The sequence below is a fragment of the Rosa chinensis genome, chromosome 2 (genome assembly GCF_002994745.2).
Source record: "Rosa chinensis cultivar Old Blush chromosome 2, RchiOBHm-V2, whole genome shotgun sequence".
Taxonomy (NCBI): Eukaryota; Viridiplantae; Streptophyta; class Magnoliopsida; order Rosales; family Rosaceae; genus Rosa; species Rosa chinensis.
The window spans coordinates 33,692,082-33,705,086 of NC_037089.1; positions in this window are offsets into that span (position 1 = coordinate 33,692,082).

The window sequence follows — 13,005 nt, forward strand, 5'->3', positions numbered from 1 at the left end:
ATTTTATTTAAATAATGCATGCAGCATGGTATTAAGTTTTTATTGGAATACTATTTGAGTAAATGTGATTTTTTGTGGAAAGAAAAGAATTTAAAGAAAGCAATTGACAAGGAGGCTATCTTTGGCGCATGCATATCTTACCTAGTTGGCAGTCCCTTCTAGATAATAGTCTGGTTGGCAGTCCCTTCCAGACTACAGCCCGGTTGGCAGTCCCATCCGATGCGTCACCTGGTTGGCAGTCCCTTCCAGATGACATGAGGTAGTTAGTTGGTAGTCCCTTCTAACTACCTGTGGCTAGTTGGTAGTCCCTTCTACCCACCGCCTCCTATTCCGGTTGGCAGTCCCTTCCGATGCGTCATCTGGATGACAGTCCCTCCCAGATGGCATGAGATGATTAGGAAGCAGTCCTCCCTAATCATCAAATGAGTTTTCTTAAAAATGATTGAGTTGGAAATATTGTGGAATCTTGCTGCATGTTGGTTTTGTTAACAAGAGAAATGGGGAAGCATTCAATTAATCATTTCATAACTTATTTCGGTTTTGTCCACTCACTCTAACGGATTTTAAATGTTTTCCCTTGGGCCCTTCGTTTTTCAAATGCCCAGATTTCAGATTTACCGAGATCGCATCCAAGAACTAGAGGCTTTGGAATCAGCGCTTCTGTTTTGTCCGTAGGTTATTACTTAACCTACCTTGTATGATATCGGCTTAGCTATGTAGCACTGCTCTGACAACCTTTTTATTTTGGAGAGTGTTAATGCTTCAGAATTTGTTATCGTGTTGAAATTGTAGTAGTATTCGTACTTTCGGAATGTAACATATGCACTTGGAATGTAAATATTGGGATGTATCTTTGTGTGTGAGTTTAGTTTTAAGCATGTCCAGGTTTTGTGAAATTTTTGGGTAGCTCATTTTAGGGGAGGTTCTGCCGATTTTTCATCAGGATTTCCTTTAAATGGGTCCCGCAGGCTCGTATTCGGGTTTTGGGGTGAAACTTAGGTCGGGTTCTATCATGTATGTTCTCGATGTGGAGTGTTTGATCATTGGGCACACATTTCTAGAGCTCGTGACGAAATTGTCACCGCCTACAAAGCATATTGTGAAGCAAAAGAAGCTTACTATGTGGAACAAGAAGATCAAGAAGATGATGAAGGGTTGAAGACTACAAATCTGGCTTGTATCAATAGATCGCCAATTCTGTTTCAGTGTTTATTTTTCCAAGAGATGTAATAGGCAATTGCCATATATTTTTGTAGTAAATGCCAATGGTTTAGTTTTTCTTCAAAGTAGGCTCACCTAAAGTAAGTGTGATGTCTACGAAGGTTCTGAGATTAGTGGTACTTAAGCGAGCCTTGCTCTACCGACATCTCTCTACTCACCTTGTCACATTTATTTTGGAATTACCGAAAGAAGTTAGACGACTACCATTGTTTTGCATTAGCTAGCATTTTGGATTAGATTTTCTTTAATCAAAGAGACAATGATGTAACTCCGTTGGCTTATGAATAAAATTTCGAATTCTTCTCAATTTTGATTCTGAGCATATTACTTTTGTGACTACGATGGCTGGGTCATCAATATTAATTCAAGGACATGGAATAGCCCAAGTTCCCCCTGCCAAATGGCACCTTGATTACTGTCGCAAAAACTCTCTACTCTCTTAGGGAAAATCGCACCTATGAATTGCCAACGGATTCCATGCAAAAACGCATGTAGAGAAAGGAAATGAGTTTCTTTGCAATACCTCTAATGATTGTGAATAAAGGAGCATCTTAGAGAAGTTTATGTGTCTCTCTAGTGGACTTTATGTCACTATTCAAGCTATTAAATCCAATAAAGTTATGAGAAAAGATCTCTTAGATTTAGACACATATTGACTTTGTCACTGATGCGGCTGAAATATCCTCCCAATTTAACCTAGCAAAATGTAGTTGTCAGTATAGGATAAGCATGGATTGTTCAGTCCGGGGATTGTAGGGTACACCTACACAAAAAGGTCAATTAACAAATAAAAGAATAGAATGGGGGCTTTGAGATTTGGTTCCTAATCTACTTAAAATAAAAACAAAACAAATAAAACTATATACAATGATTGACTTCCCTATCCTAGACCAATACCACTTGAAACTTACTAAGTGTAAAAACTGAAAATTCATTTCAACATGCTACAAAAACGTGCCCATCTTAAATGTCTAGATAAGAGTCCAAATGAAAAGCTGTCACGGTCCAATTCATTTATCTGATTCATTCTAATGTGGGCTTGGATAAGAAAAGTCCTTACCAAACCCAATACTACTAATTTTCAAAAACACTTAGCGTAATTCTCTTAACTAGTAGTATTATCTAACCCTCGAATCAACTCACACATGCAAATTCACCATTACACATAAAATTTAACACGTAATTTCTAGAATTGTTTAACCATTGAAACATGATTTTTACCACTTTTTAGACTAATTGCTACTTGTTTAACTTAGCGCCTTAACAAATAACAATTACTCTTGGCAAATTAAGCAAACACACAAGAACTCTCACCGTTATTCTAGCATGCAAACTTATTAACCTAACTCTGAAAATTACCTAAACACGTAAAAGGGCACAAGATTGTAACATGCATCATCAAAGAATTCTCGAAATTAACTTAATAATAAACTGAAAATCTCAAAAATATTAATAAAAATATTCTGAAAATTTCATGTCTCCAATTACACAACTCGCAAATCCAAACACACAAGACCGAAACAAAAATTGTAAGTAGAGTCATAGTTACACTTTGAAGCTTTCCTTAGCGGCTTGACAACAAGGTGATGAACTCGTCTCTGCTATGGTGGTAGAGCGTCCTTGACTCAGCGCTTAAGAACTTCATAGATTGATGGAAGGATGGTGGCCACGGTCTTGTAGGTGATGGAGGTTTGAGGAGTCAATTGGGAAGAGTTATGGAATAGTTTTTGGTCAGGAAGTGATAGGCTAGGAAGTGATAGGTCGGGAAGTGATAGGCTAGGAAGTGATTGATGGAAGGATGGTGGTCACGGTCTTGTAGGTGGTCACTTCCTTGACTCAGGGCTTAAGAACTTCGTAGATTGATGGAAGGATGGTGGTCACGGTCTTGTAGGTGATGGAGGTTTGAGGAGTGAATTGGGAAGAGTTATGGAATAGTTTTTGGTCAGGAAGTGATAGGCTAGGAAGTGATAGGTCGGGAAGTGATAGGCCGGGAAGTGATACTCTTGGTGTTAAGAATGGCTGCCATTTATAGAGGGATCATCCTCTCTTATGAGGCAATCATGGCCATTTATCTAGAGATGATTTCTCCTCTAAATTTTCTTGATTTTCTCTTAACAGAGTCTTGAATTTTCTGATATCTTTTTCCCCAAAATGCTCCATCTCTTTCCCTTGAATAGTGACCAGATACATCCCTTATTCCTCTTCTTTGAATTGCACTAATTTCTTGTTCCAAGAATTGTGCACACAATAAAATCCTATAATCAAGAAAAATCAGAAATTAATTAGTGTCATAATCAATAGAAAATAAGATAATTAGGAATAAATATTGATTATAAACACTCCCTTTTATCTCCTTGAATTCTTCCTGATTTATGCAAATCTTCTTATCCTTCAAGTTTCCTTGATTTCATCACTGAAAAGTTCTCAATGGGATGGACTCCTAAATTCTCTCTTTAAAACCAGAAAATCAAAAATAGAAAAGTTCAAATGAAGAAAGTTCCCTAAAAGAAAATAGGAAATATTTCCTAAAATGAAAGAGGAAAGTTTCTAAAATGACTTATCATTCATTTATGCTCATTTCTGTTCTTTTTCACCTCTTTTCTCCATTTATGACCTTTTGTACCTAAAAGCAGAAACTATGTTATAATTAGTAACTTTAAGAGAATAACTTAGCCAAATGAGTGAAAATACATATTAAAAACGTCACACTTTGTGCTCCTATCAGTCACTATAGGATAGGTCATCCTGGTCATGATAAGATGATCCGTATACTAAAGACTTCACATGAACATCTTTTCTATCGAGCGAAATGAAGCATGAATCAAAAGTTGATCTCTGGACTAAGTGTGACCGACGCTACTGCCTAGGGCACCGCCTCCGTCCACCACCAGCCTAGGGCTGGCACAGTCCCTATCCATGATACCATGGATAGCATCCATCATTGTGATGGCGCCCCAGGTGCTGCTGCAATCACCAACTTGCTTCAAATAGCGTTTCAGACGCTCATGCCTAACCAAAATTCTCTGATCTAGCCAAAATAGGCACTCAATTTAAAACCCACTTGTCATTCGTTAGTATATAAGTAAGTAAGGATCGTTCTAACCAGGGATTGAGGGTACTCCTGCAAAGATGGGTCAATTTAAATTAGTAATTATTAAAACAAGTATTAATAAGTATTTATCTACAAATTTACACAAGAAACAACCGTAAAAAGGGGGGATTCAACTTTTGGTTTCTAAGTTCCTACGAAATAAAACAAAGAGATAATTATATACATGTGATTGACTTCCTCACACTCAAATCAGAATTTTCAAACTATATCAACATGCAACGAGTTGTTTCAATCTATACAACCTAAAATCGTGCCAACACTAAATATCAGAAATGAATTCGAAGTACAAGTCTGAAGAGATCGAGTACCACTTGAATTCTTCTTTTTAATCTCCTAAGTTAGGAAAAGTCCATAACTTAAAATATTTCATATAAAACATTACGTTAATACTGAAGAGCATCCGTCAACATTAAATTTGAATGATCATTAAGTGCAATTAGAATTCTGAATTCAAACATGTATGCATCCATAAGAAGTTACAAATGCACAAACATGTAGCATATAATCTCTACCATTGTACATAGCCTTTACCACTTCAATTTATGCCCTAAAACGATTAGGTGAATTAGAACACAAATTTGGCTTTATTAACTTGCAGATTAACATCATTATTTAACCAAAATCATATGCTTAAAGATATAAAGGATGGCACAAAATCAGATTGTAAAGATATCATAAACAAATCAAGAACATAAAGAAACAAATCTGAAAATTACTAACATAAACTCATTCTTAACAAAAATCCAATTCTAATAACAAAGTTCATAATCAAAATCTGAAATTTAATACTAAAGAGTACGAAAATAGAAATAAGGGTCATGGATTACATTTTTTTGATCTTTAAGGAAGCTTGGAGAACGTCAAGAGAACACACAGCTAGGCCTTCAAGAACACGAATAGCCTTGGAGAAGTCCTAAAGCTCTTCACGGCGAGAGGCTTTTTCTGAATTTTGGAGGGGGTTTTGGAGAGAAGAGAGCTAGGCTAATGAATTGAATTTTGTGTGAAGAAGTGATGATTTTGGAGTATAGAATGGTTGCTGTTTATAGTGGAATTCTCCTCTCTTGTGATTCAATCATGGCCAATCATCTAGAGGTGATTTCTCCTCCAAATTTGCTTGATTTTCTCATGACAAAGTCTTGATTTTTCTAATCTCTTTTCCCCTTAATGACTCATTGTATATTCCTTGAATAGTGACCAGATACATCCCTTATTCCTCTCATTTGAATTGCACTAATATCTTCTTCCAATTGTGCACATAATGAACTCCTACAATCAAGAAAAATCAGAATTTAATTAGTGTTATAATCAATAGTAAATAAGATAATTAGGAATAAATATTGACTATAAACACTCAATTTTATCTCCTTCAATTCTTCCTGATTTATGCAACTTTTCTTTTCTTTTAAGCTTTCCTTGATTTCATCAATCAAGAGTTCTTAATGTGATGGACTCCTAAATTCTCTCTTTAAAACAAGAAAATCAGAAATAGGAAAGTTCAAATGAAGAAAAGTTTCCCTAAAACAAAATAGGAAATATTTCCTAAAATGAAAGAGGAAAGTTTCTAAAATGACTTGTCCTTAATTTACGCTCATTTCTGCTTTTTTAGCCTGTTTTCTCTATTTCCATCATTGAAGTACCTAAAAATAGAAACTATGTTATAATTATTAATTTTAAGAGAATAACTTAGCCAAATGAGGGAAAATACATATTAAAAACGTCACACTTTTTGCTCCTATCATTCTCATTGGTTGCTCTAAAGCCTCTCGCTTGTTTTACAAAAGCCATTCCTTAGGAAAATTAGGACTGAACCGTCCTATGCAAAGGATATGAAAATACTCATTTTGTTCTTACATAGAATCCGTGGGGATTCTGTGGACTGATTCAACCAACTTCCGGATGTTGAAATATTTCATGATATTGGTTGACACGCAAACACGCTATTCACGTGTTGTGCCATTGTCCACTTGTAATGCTGCTTATGCTACACTCCTAGCACATACCATATGACAACGGGCTCACTCCCCGGATCATCCTATTCAGTCAATTGGATTTGACATTGCTAGAGATCGAAGACTTTCGATGGTTATTGCATTTGGACTGATGTTGGACATCATATTCCCATGAACACACACAAATGGTCTCGTGGAAACGACTACGATGGTAGCCCGGACATTGGTAATGCACACCAATCTCCTTATATCCACTTGGGGTGATGCAATATCGCATGCAACTATGCTAATTCGTCTACGACCTACCGCCACTCAATGTATATCTACGTTACAGCTAGTGACTGGGTACAAGTATTTGCACTTACGCACATTTGAGTGAGCCCTTTATGTGCCCATTGCGCAGCCACAGCGCTCTATAATGGGTCCTTACAGACGAATGGGCAACTACGTTGGATTTAATACTCTAACAATCGTCAGCCACTTAATGCCCTTGCAAGGCGATCTCATTACAGCTAGATTTGCGGGTTGTCACTTTGATGAGATAGTCTTCCTATCGTTAGGGGGAGATAAGGACACAGATGTTCAGCAGGAACGATAGGAATTGTCATGGCATGTCCCCACTATGTCTTATCTCGATCCCTATTAAAGTGACGAGATCACACAAATATGCTGCAAACAATCCTGCAAGGAAGGACGTCCTTACGAGAGGACGTAGCGCCACCCTACACGGAGATAGGCATGACGCCAACGCCAAAAAGAGTGACACTCTGGCGTTACAGGCCATGGCCCCAGCTAGGATGCGTGGGAGGCCCGTGAGTTCGAATGACACTTTGGCACATTCCAATCCTTTGATCATCAAGACTCAAAATCCGTCTCATGAAAATCTTTCGGGTTAGGGTTATCGTTGGGGGACGCCTCAACGTTAGAACCTATTCCTGAGAATATAGAGCTCTATGAAAATTACACTAGTGTACATGAGACGTGGGATAAGAACTCCATCATAATTGTTGATGTAGTTGCACATTTCGTTGTGCATGAGTTTGTTGAGTCCGATGATATCGAACCACGCTTCATTGATGAATGAATGCCAACGTAGAGAGATTTGGCCTAAATGGAAAGATGCGATCCATGTTAAGATGGATTATCTAATGAAGAGGAAGGTTTTTGAGCTAGTAATGCCAACACCTCCTAACATAAAACCTGTTGACTAATGGGTCTTCATTAGAAAGCGTAGTGAGAAAAAGAGATGGTAATCTTGCCTTATGGCACAAGGGTTCTCATAAAACGCCCTGGAATCGACTATGATGAGACATATTCTCTTGTAATGGATGTCATTGCACTCCACTACCCTGTCAGTTTGGTAGTTTTCGAATTTTCGAATAACTGAACATGCAGCTTACAAATGTGATCACCACGTATCTCTATAGGGATCTAGATATGGAATATACATGAAGGTTCATGGTGAACTTCATTTACCCAAGTCAAGTGGCTCTAGACCATGGAGCGTGTTTACAAAGAGGTTGAAACACTCGCTAAAATGACTACTTGATTGGGAAGGGATATGCCCACGCGTTTTCATAACAAGTTTCGGATTCCATCGCGGTTCATGTTGGACATGATCTTCATTAGAAGCCCTTAAAGAGTTAAGGGAAACAGCTGAACACTTCAAATCCAAATTTGAGATGAAGGATTTTGGGAGAACACGATTATGCCTCGGTTTGGAACTTAAGCATCGTGTTGATAGATGCTTAGGCATTTTGACAAGGTCAAACCTTCAAGCACCCCCATGATCGTCCTCAGTCTTGATCCTAAAAAGGATCCTCTTCGTCTGAAGGATGATGACGAAGATGTGCTAGAGGCAGAAGTGCCTTACTTGAATACAATAGGCGCATTATTGTCTAATCTCAATGCACAAGACCGGACATCTCATTTGCAGTGAACTTGTTAGCTAATGTATAGCTCTGCGCCAACGCGACTCCATTTGATTTATGTAAAAGATATCTGTCGGTACTTGAGATGTACGATTGATATGGGCCCGTTCTATCCCTACAGAGAGATGATGGATTCAGAACCATCACACACCAGGAATGTCGCCAACACTGGTCTGCGTCCACCATCCCCATCCCAAAACGACATAAGTGTTTTGGAAGATTTTGCTGATGTTGGGTATCTCTCTGACTCATACAAAGGTCATTCCCAAACTGGTTAAGTGTTCGCCATGGGAAAAGACCGTGATATCTTGGAGGTCTACAGAACAGACCTTAGTCGCTATATCTTCGAATAATGCAGAGATTCTTGCTCTTCAAGAAGTGGTTTGTGAATGTATATGGATTGGATCCATAATTACGCATGTTCAAATAATTGTGGTTTGAAGTCTACCACAGATGAGCCTACGAGCATTTAGGATAATGCTGCTTGCTTTGAACAAATGAAGTAAAGGCTACATCAAAAGCGACAACACCAAGTATAATCAGCAATAACAAACTCTCCTCAAGATCAAAGTGAAATAGGTTCGATCTGAGGACAGTATGGCAGACTTGCTCACTAAGTCATTGCCTAAATTTCACTTTCGAGAAACATGTTGGTAGCATCGTTTGCGGAAATTATCCGAACTCCAATGACCGCAGTCGTCAGGGGGAGATACAGACATCAGGGGGAGGTGTCTAAATGTATGGTCTCGAAACGTGAAGGGTGTGTTGTTGATAGGAGCATTTTAATGCGACGTTTTACTTGCTTTTCCCTACATTTCTTGCGTTATTTCCTTATTAAAACCCTGTTTAGGAAAGTTTTCATTCTTTGATTGGGAAAGTTCCTATTTGTAGAAAGTTTCTATTTTTATAGTTTCTATTTATCATTTTTAGTAAGTTGCCATTTTTCATTTTAGGAAAGTTTCTATTTTTCTTATTAGTTTCTATTTTTTTAGGACCTCCAAGCAAGTGGAAAATCTTGAGGAGGAAAATCAAAGTTGCAAGCAAGTGGAAAATCTTGAGGAGGAAAATCAAAGTTGCAAGCAAGTGGAAAAACTTGAGGAGGAAAATCAAAGTTGCAAGCAAATGGAAAAACTTGAGGAGGAAAATCAATTCAAGTTGAACAATTGATAAATAAGTGGGAAGATATTTTTTACAAATTTGTCTAACATATCTAGCCCTTCATTTATGTTCATCTCCACCCTCCATTCATCATTTTTTGGGCTATAAATACACTTCTCCTTTCACTCTCAAAATACCAATTCCTTCATCCATTTCATCTTCTTGTCTCACCATTTCCTCTCCATTTTCCTTAGTCACCAATTCCTTCATCCATTTCATCTTCTTGTCTCACCATTTCCTCTCCATTTTCCTTAGTCACCAATTCCTTCATCCATTCCATCTTCTTTGTCTCTCCATTTCCTTTCCATTTTCCTAAACCATTCCTTCATCCATTGCATCTCCTTGTCTCACCATTTCCTCTCCATTTTCCTTAGTTAAATTCCTTCATCCATCTCATCTTCTTTGTCTCTCCATTTCCTTTCCATTTTTCTCTCCATTATCTAGTTTTAAGTTTCTGCATTTTTAAGCAAAGAGAAGAAGAGAAGAAGAAGCCATGAAGCCTCCTAGCCGTCATCATCCACCTTGTGCAGTGATAGTGAAGTCTTGCTTTAAAGATTCAAGATCAACGTCTCAAGCTCTTCATCATCCACTCCCTTCATGGTGTAATTCTATCTTTTTCCTTGTAATTTCTTTTGGTTTTCTTTGTTTAGATTTGTAGAACTATGAATTCTATTTAACAAATAATGTTAAGGGCAAAGTTTAAAGCCCGTTTATATGTTTTGAGATAAAGTTGTGATTTCTATATGTTGATTTTTATGTTGCTTATGTGGGTTTGTTTAATTAAATTTGCATGATAGAAAACTTTTGTATTTTAATCTTATGTGGTTGCAAACACTTAGGGTTTTGATATAATTGGTGCTAGGTTTAAGAACATGAAATCGACTTTTCGTTTTGTGTAAACTTGAATCAAAGTAGTAAAGGTTTTGTGCAAAGACCGAATTTAATTAAAGAGGATTGCAATTAGGTGGACTTTTCCATACTAAGTTGTACACTTGAGTTGATAGCCTTTCTCTATGTCTAATGCGTTGAACATGTCATGATTGACTAGCTTTCTAGGGCTTGATTGCATGTTTGATAGGATTAATCTAGGTGCTTTCGCTTAGGTTAATTAGCATTGAAAAGTAAAATATGGGAAATCATTTGCTTTCGAATGTTTCACATGATCAACTCCTCTCTCATGACATTTAAAATCAACTATAGGAATTGTAATTGGATTTCTTGCATATGGATGTGGTTTTGATCTTTGTTCCTTGCGTTCCACCCTTGTATATATGTTTTTACGTTTTCTTTATTTTATTTATTTTAATTTTCAATTCTATAATTCTTAAACCCCCTCCCTTTTTATTTTGTTACTTGTATATATTTCTATTCTTTATTTTATTTTTGTAAATAATACTTTATTATTTTAATTCTTTATTTGTTTATACAATTGTATATATTTATATTCTTTATTTTATTTTTGTAAATAATACTTTTCTTTATTTGTTTCACAATTACAAGTGTACCCTCAATCCCCGGATAGAACGATCCCTATTTACCATATACTAACGATGACATTTTACAGGGTTAAATTGCGCGCTCATTTCGAGTGCGTCAGTTGTGCTCTTTTTTCCCTTCGACCGAGGTTATTTTTGTCCCACTGAGTTTTTGTTACTCGGCAAGGTTTTTAATGAGGCAACGAGAGGAGCACCACGTTTGGGTGTGACAAGGGGGAGTGTTCAAGTAAATTCCTATTTGTGTGTCTGGCCCAAACTCTAAGTTACTTGAGCTAGTGGTAATAAGGTTTTAATTAGAGAGAATCTCGGAGAATATCTTAGAGATATCCATTCATTGTATGATTACTTTTCCTTGTACAATTCAGATTCTATGCATTGTAATCCTCTATAAAGAGACCCCTACTATCAATGAGAACACACAACAATTCTCTCTCAAATATCGTTTCCCTAAAACAGTTAATTTTTTTATATTTAAGATAGTTATTTTTGTCCACTAATGCTAACGTTTTTAAAATACTTTACCTTGAACCATTCGGTTTCAAATGCCCAGTTTGCAAACTAGACTAGTTGAGGTCGGCATATTTAGAGTCGAGGCATAGATAGCGATACCACTTCCGTCTTGTTTGAAATTGGTGATCTTAATTTGATTGCTCTGATTACCAACCGCTTGTATAAATTGTAAATTTGAGATTATTCAAATTTTAATTGTGTTATATGATGGTTCTGGAGTATGGTTGTGAACAGTGAGGAGCATGTAGGCTTCAGGTGTTAAGGATGGATTGTATTATTTTAATGTGTTAAATTGTTTCTACAATCTTTATGGATGATTCTATTAAATTTTAGATAAAGTTATTCCGAAAGTGGACCCTATAGGTCCAACTTGAATTTCAGGATGAAATCTAGAAGGGGTACTGTCACCTAAACCATATAAGATAATTCATTTACTCAAAAAAAAAAAAAAGATAATTCATTTACTCGTCTGTGAATTTACTTCTCCCTGACAGTGCTTAGACAAGGATGTCCATAATGAGTGGGTGGGGCAGTTTGGACAATTCGGAGATAATATTGGCCAAAATGACAAAATAAATTCATTAAATTTTAGTGGCTGCTTGTTATGCCGCTCGAGTGCTATGATGGAGGCCCAGATAAGGGCAATTATGTTAAGATCGATAGAGGTTAGATGAGGTTGTGGTTGAATCAGATGCAGAAGTCTTAAGTTCAAGGCTGTCTACAGAGGCAGAATTAAATTGAGGGGATGATTCATGGTATTGTGATATTTGATCCCAGTATCAAAACTAGGGACTGAGGGCCTTTGATCCCACGTCGTAAAATTTACATTTTTTTTTTCTCTAACTCTCAATTAGCTAACTTTTTTTTTTTGATGATTCAATTAGCTAACGTTGATTTTGACATCAATGTAGTACTAAAATGGAGTTTGGATAGAGATTGCAATGGTTAAGTTGAAGGCTGCCAAATTTGGTTTGGTGAGCCGCTACTTCAGTAGTGGATCTTTGCTAAACTTATTCCTCCATTTTGTCCAAACTTTTTGGTGGTGTCTTACATACTGATTTCCATTAGCAATGACATATCAATTTCAATAGAAAACAATATATAACATGTGCTTTTATGCTACCATAAGAATAACATGTGCTTATATTATTGCTAGTAGCTGCCATATGCCCCTTATCCCTTGCTAATGATTCATGAATAGGTTATACCTATGCTTCCATCACAATGGAAACAATAGGGAAGCCATAGTTGAACAGTTCAAGAAGTTGACCAACGTACTACCTCAAGTGAGTGCAACTTCAACATCAACTTAATAACATGCAGGAATAAAGATTATGGAGTAATGTTCCTTCTAGCAAAACACGATTATATATTAAAAGCAAACTAACACATAATAATATCATACTACCGGCTTTCCCTTCAACTTTGGGATAAGAGCTTTGCTTGCGCAAGTGTCAGGGGTATGGTGGGGTGGCAATGGTGGAGTTGTTCTTGCCGACGGTCATTCATGATTTGAATGTAACTCCACTGCCGTTCATTCCAGACCTCAATGTCCCGAATTCGCCGCCATGTCACGTTTCAGATTATTCAGATGCTTACGCAAGATGAAATGTCCTTAACAGTTTGCT